Genomic DNA, 7,207 nt, shown 5'->3' with positions numbered 1-7,207 from the left:
CCTCCCCAGTCTCCCCTTCTGCACATTGGGGGTGTTCTGCCTTCTACTTCTAGGGATGCCATCAGGGATAGGACCTCTCCATGCGTTCCATCCCCGCTCTCCCAGGAGGCTAGAGCACACACTTGGTAAGGCACGGGTGAGCCTGGGGCTGGGTGGGGGAATGGAACACAGCCCAGAGAGGCATGGATCTGCTCTGGGATCCAGGCAGAGCCACCCTCCTCCTGCTTGTGTCCCACCCCCCGAGGCTAGGTTGCAGTGCATGGCTTCTGACCTTGGTGACACAGACTTCGTGGGGCTTCCATTAGGTTGAGGGCCAAGGGCCTCTTCTGCACCCATGTGCTGGCCAGCCCCCACAGTGGTCCCCAGGCATCCCAAATCTGTCCTCCCAGGTTGGATAGCCCATGGGGCTGAGAAGGGAACAAAATGCTTGGCTCTCATTTCCAAGCCGATGGAGCAAAGTCTGGGAATTCTGCTGGTTCCCTCTCTCCTGTGTTCAGTGTCTGTCTCTGTCTTTGTCTTTGTCTCTGTGTCTGTGCCTTCGTCTGTCTCTGTTTTTGTTTGTCTCACAGGAGCAGGATCTGTGGGCTCCAGGGTTGATGGGAGAAACCTCCGAAGTCTCCCTTGTCCCTATTTCCCTCTCCTGTGCTGGTGCTTGGTTCCTTGCTAAATAAAACCTTCTCACCCTGAGCAGAGCACTGACTCTGGAACCTCTTCCCAATGGGCACCTTGAGGCTGCAACAAGGTGGGTCCTGACCTTGGTCAACAGGCCAGGGGCCACGTACTCTGCCACATTCTGCAAGCCCACAATGTCAGCCCCCCAGCCTCCAGGCTGTCTTCTGCTCAGAAGGACCACGAGAAAGCATTTTCCCAAGACTGGGAGCACAGTGGGTCAGGTATAGAGATTGAAGGCCCTCAGGCTCTTCTACAAGCCTGTGGGAGACTAGGGACATCCTGTCTTAATGGCCCCATTGATAGACGAGTAAGAGGAAGCCTTCAGTGTTGTAGCCCTGTCCACACTGGGAGGTTACCTCTTCATACTTCCAGTAGTCCAGGGTTTTGACGGACAGCAGGCCACAGACACTGTCCCCAAACAGTGCCCTGGCAAAGCTCCTGGGCCCCTTGGGGACACCTTGACCATCAGCCCATCCTGTCTCTCCTTCCCTTGCTTTGGATCTCGGTCCTGGCCAGGAGACCTGATGGCACTGACCCCATGACCGAGCTGTCTCCAACCTCTTTCTTCTTTCACCCTTGTTACCTACCATTTTACCAGGGTGTCCCCACCTCTGACCCCTAGCTGGGTAGAGCGGGATGTTTGTGTGTGTGTGTGTGTGTGTGTGTGTGTGTGTCTGTGCATGCGTGCGCTCAAGCACATATGCCTATATCTGTCTGGGGATTCCCTAAGTCCTGTCCCCATATGGGATGTGGTGGTAGCTCTCCCCAAGGACCTGAGGAGCTCTCACCCTCCATGCAACACTCATGGGAGGGTCAGGGTTTGCCTATGACTCGAGGGAAGCTCTGCTCCTTGGACTCTGTACCCTTCTTTTGTCCTGGGTCAGTCGCTGCCTCTCTTGACTGCTGGTTCCAAACTGTCCCTAAGGGGTGGCCATGGAAATGCTTGAACCTGGCCGTAACTCCAGGAGTAGGTGGAGGCGGAGGAAATGTGCACAAAGGCACAAAGGCACAAAGACCTCTATTCCGAGTGAGCTAGATGTGCACAGGAGACCTTCACCTGTCCCATAACCCAGCCTTGTGGTGGATGTGTATGCGACCATGGCACTGTCCCTTACTGGTCCCCCATGTTCCCTTACCACTGCCAGGTGCTCTGTGACCCCAAAGTCTGCTGAGCCTCAGAACTGTGCCTATCCTGGGAAGCGAGGCTCAGGGTGCATGGCCAGGTGGGTTGGACATATGCGGATGCAAATGTCATCGAGTCCCCCCACCCAGCTGGCCTGGAATTCACAATCCCTCCCAGGGTCCCGCTCAAGGTGGGGTTTAGCCAGAGGACTTGGAGACATCAGTGGAGGCCAAGTCAGGACCGGGAAATCAAACGGCCCCTTCAACTTCTCTCTCCCTCTGCTTGGTCTTCCTGTTTGATCCCTGGAACAGAGGTCCAGCCTGTCCTTGGATTTAGCCCTGGCTTGAGTCAGTGCGTGGGAAGTAGGACAGGGAAGGTTAGGGTTGGGGTTAGGGTTTTGGGTTAAGGTGAGGGTTACAGTTAGGGTTAGGTTCAGTGTCAGGGTCAGGGTTAGAGTTAGAGTTAGGGTAAGAGTCAGGGTTAGGGTCAGAGTCAAGGTTAGGGTTAGGGGTAGGGTTAGGGTTAGGGTCATTTAGGTGTCCGTAAAGCCTGTGTTAGGGTCAGGGTCAGGTTTATGTTTAGGGTTAGTTAAGGTCAGGCTCACAATCAGTGTCTGGGTTAGTGTTAGGTCAGGGTCAGGGTCACAGTAAAGGTCAGGGATAGGTTTACAGTCAGGGTCAGTGTCAGGGTCAGAGTCAGGGTCAGGGTGAAGATCAAAGCCAGGTTCAGGTTTAGGTTCATGGTCAGGCTTTTGTTTAAGGTTTAGTTTCGGGTCAGGGACAGGGTTAGGTTTGGTCAGTGTTAGGGTCAGTATTAGGTTGAGGGTCATGGTTAAGGTCTGGGTCAGGGTGAAGGTCCGAGCCAGGGTCCAGTTAAGGGTCAGGGACAGGCTTTGGATTAGGGTCAATGTTCGGTTCAGGTTCAGAGTTAGGTTCAAGGGAAAGGTTTAGGTTTGGGATTAGGGTTAGGGTTATAAGTAGTGTTATGGTTAGGGTTAGGGTTAGACAGCATTAGGGTCAGTGTTTGGATTTGGGTTAGGGTCGCGGTTTGTGTTAGGTTAGGTCACCGTTAGGCTTAAGTTTGGGTACGTATTAGGATCAGGGCTATGGTTACATTTAGGATTAGGGTTAGGGTCAGGCTCACTTTAACGGTCAGGTTTAGGGTTATGGCCATGATTAGGTCAGGTTCAGGGTTAGGATTAAGTTCAAGGCCATGGCCACAGTTAGGGATGTGTCAGGATTAGGGTAAGGTCAGGGTTAGGTTTAGGTTTAGGGTCCAGATTCGTGTCAGCGACAGGCTTAGGTTTAGAGATTGGGTTCGGGTCAGGATCACAGTCAGGGTCAGGGTCAAGCTCCGGTTCAGGGCTAGGGTTAGCATTTCCATCAGGCTTACAGTCAGGGTCAAGGTCACGTTTAGAGGTTAGGGTTAGGGTTAGCCCCGCACCTGGGTCATTGACACGTCCCTGCAGGGTCTCAGGATAAACCCTGTGCAGAAGGGTGCAGTGGACACACCCGATACCACCTAACGAGCCTTAACCTGGGGTGTGAACATGACCTGCCCAACAGGCATCTGACCTCTCATCAGCCCCAGAGTGGGGCGTCTCCACTCCAGATGAGCTCTCTTTATACACACACACCCACACACACATGGGGAGGAGACCTATGGCTATACAGGTCTATCAGAAGGTGTGGGACTCTCTGACTCTGAGTCCCGCGGTGTCACCTTTTGATTCTTTCTGCCACAGGGCCAGAGGCGTCGGAGAAACCTGACATGACCTGCCCAGTGAGGTGGCGTGTCTGGCGGGCGAGCTCTCCTCTGCCTGCATCCTCTGGGCTTCGGTAGACAACACAAGAATATTGCGCTTCCTTCAGGATGTGCCCAGAAATGAGCTGTGCAGGGGGGTTTTCTCTGGAATGTGGGTGCCTGGATACATGGCTTCCAATTCCGTTGGGCTCTATCATCAGGGTAGTGAGGTCATCACTGCCTGGGAGCTCCTTACCGGACTTCCTGCCTCCACCAGAGCTCCCTGAGGGCGTCCCTCCCCCATCTGTTCAAGTCTCACCCTCCACCCCATGCCCTGTCCATCCAGTGACCCCCACACAGCCTCCCCCCATCTCCTCGGACACCTGGGTGCAGCTGTTGACCCTTTCTGGGAGGGCATAGAGCTGGGTTCAGACCGGGCTCCTGCTCCTGTCCAGGACTGTGAGCCTGCACACTCCTTTCCCATGGAAGAAATCCTGGCTGTTGGGATGGGTGTTCAACCCTCAGCGTGGGAACCAGCTGAAATGCCAGTGCGACTATGCCCACTCCTGAGGTCGGACCTGAGCAAAAGCGGGCATGATGACCCTCAGACTGAGCCTGCTTTCAAACAAATGCTTTCAGTTGCTCCTCCAGAATCCCTCATTTCAGGCCTGGTATGCTCTAGGCCCAAATCCTAACTCTTGTTGGGATTTTACAGGGGCCCAGACCCAGAGCCTGTCTCTTGAATCCCTGTTTTCGGGCACCCCTAAGATGGAAAACAGCACTATTCCCTTCCCTGAGAAAGGCACCAAATTATTGGGAGTCTCCAGGATCCTTAGAGAGGAAAAATCTCCCATGAACACATCAGACAACACCAACATTCCAAGGCCATCCTGGACACACAATCCAGATACAAAAGCCTGTGCTACCGCCTTCGAGTCACCCTAGTTCTCTATTGTGCTTCAGGTTCCCCCATTGGTACGGATTCCAGGAAAGGTATGGGTACAGATGCCTGAATACCAAGGATGAGTAGAGTTGACGGCCCTGGTCCATCGACGGTCTCACATGCTGGATATGGGCCCTGCCCTCTGGGTGGCTGACACGAGGTTGGGGCTCAGGCTCTGTCAGACACAGCTCTAGTGGCCAGGGTGAACTATTAATCAGGGTTCCCTCGAGGGCCGAGCAGATTGATCCTCATGTAGAGTACTGGGCAGCCTCCTCAGGCCCTTCTTCTTTCTATGGGAATGGCAGAATGTTGTGTTGTGTCTCCAGAATTCCCTATCAAGAGGGCTTATAGACCATGAGGGTGAGCATGGAATTCTAAACCTAAGCTATGATTAAATTCAGTGTAAAGCAAAAGGCAGTTTCAGTGTGGAGTGTTTGAATCAAAAATCCAGCCCCTGAGCAAGGGCGAATGTCAGATGTTTGCTCATGCTGGAGTATGTTTCTCTGATGACCAAAAAATGGAGGGGTGGCGTCTAGAGGTCATGGAGAATTTCCCACGCTGGGGCTTCTGAGATGCTCCAAAGAGCCAGATTTCCCTTTTGGAGAGGGAGAGTCTGGTTTGTTTGCTCCAGGGTTCCCCATGTGGAAAGTTTGGGTAGAAGCACTCCCACATGGTGCCTGGAAAGCACACCTCCATTGAGCTGAGGAACATTGCAGGTTCGTTTTTGTGGCTCTGGGGAGAAGTACCAAGGCCTTGAGTTTACATGGAATCTCTTGCAGATGGGCCACAATGCTGGTTTGTTACCAGGGAGATCTTAGAATGTGCTCATGTCTAAAGTGCCATGCAGGATTCTCCTACCCTGAGGGTTTGGCACAGGTCTAAGACACGGTTTCCTTCTGGGGACAGGAGATGTTCTGTTGTGTGGTTCAGGGACCACAGGTTGTATGGCTGGCACAGACCTGTGCTGTGGCTCCAGAGACCCCATCCTGGAGGGCATATGAGTCATGGTTTGGGGAGAAAATTCTCCAAACCCAAATTCAGGTTACGGTTGGTGGTGAGGTGATTGCAGGCCCAATGCGTAGACCTGGAGGGCAGCTCATCAGGAACTCTAATTAGGGTGACTGGAAGTTGGTCCTTTCTTTTTTTTTTTTTTTTCAATTTATTTATTTTCAGAAAAACATTATTCATTATTTTTTTCACACCCAGTGCTCCATGCAAGCCGTGCCCTCTATAATACCCACCACCTGGTACCCCAAACTCCCACCCCCCCGCCACTTCAAACCGCTCAGATTGTTTTTCAGAGTCCATAGTCTCTCATGGTTCAACTCCCCTTCCAATTTACCCAAATTCCCTACTCCTCTCTAACGCCCCTTGTCCTTTCACATAAGTGAAACCATATGATAATTGACTCTCTCTGCTTGACTTATTTCACTCATCATAATCTCTTCCAGTCCCGTCCATGTTGCTACAAAAGTTGGGTATTCATCCTTTCTGATGGAGGCATAATACTCCATAGTGTATATGGACCACATCTTCCTTATCCATTCATCCATTGAAGAGCATCTTGTTTCTTTCCATAGTTTGGCGACTGTGGCCATTGCTGCTATAAACATTGGGGTACAGATGGCCCTTTTTTTCATGACATCTGTATCTTTGGGGTAAATACCCAGGAATGTAATTGCAGGGTCATAGGGAAGCTCTATTTTTAATTTCTTGAGGAATCTCCACACTGTTCTCCAAAGATGCTGCACCAACTTGCATTCCCACCAACAGTGTAAGAGGGTTCCCCTTTCTCCACATCCTCTCCAACACATGTTGTTTCCTGTTTTGTTAATTTTGGCCATTCTAACTGGTGTAAGGTGATATCTCAATGTGGTTTTAATTTGAACCTCCCTGAGGGCTAATGATGATGAACATTTTTTCAGCACAGTCCTTTCTATCTGGAATATGTGACCAGGATGGCCTCTGAATGCAGGTGTGGTCTCACGGGTCCGTGGGAGATATTTCCTCTCTAAGGATGCTCAGCGTGGGAAATCCTCCATGGCCACTTGATGCCACCCCTCCATATGTCAGTCATCATAGACAGAAAATCCACTATGAGCAAATATCTGATATCTGCCCTTACTCAGGTGCTGGTTATCTCAAATAAGCCGCACCACAATGGAAGTGCTTACTGCTTCACACTGATTTTAACCACAGCTTGTGTTTACAATTCCTTCCTCACCCTACTGGTCCCCAAGGCCTCTTGAAAGGGCATTATAGAGCCACAACACAGCATTCTGCCTTTCCCATAGAAAGAAGAAGTGCTGTTGAGGCTGCCCAGAAACCGCACATAAGGATCAAGCTGCTCAGAACTGAGGGAACACCGATTTAATGGCTGCCCTGGCCACTAGTGCTGTGTCTGACAGAGCCTGAGCCCTGACCCAGTGTCAGCCACCCAGAGAGCGGGACCCATATGTAGCATGTATTCAGGCATCTGTCCCCAGACTTTTGCTGGAACCCCTGCCAATGGGGGGACCTGAAGCACAATAGAGAACTCCTTCTTCGCCAAGGCAGGAAAACCTGGCTCTTGGGACGGGTGTCTAACTCTCAAAGTGGGAGCCAGCTGCATAGCCAATGAGACCACGCCCAATCCTGAGGGCTTCCCTGAGCACAAATAGGCATTGGGACACACAGCCTGAGCATGCGTTCAAACAAGCTCTCTCAGTTACACCACCAGGATCCCT

This window comes from Neovison vison, chromosome 5, assembly GCF_020171115.1.
Source record: "Neovison vison isolate M4711 chromosome 5, ASM_NN_V1, whole genome shotgun sequence".
Classification (NCBI taxonomy): domain Eukaryota; kingdom Metazoa; phylum Chordata; class Mammalia; order Carnivora; family Mustelidae; genus Neogale; species Neogale vison.
This window is presented reverse-complemented; position numbering follows the sequence as displayed.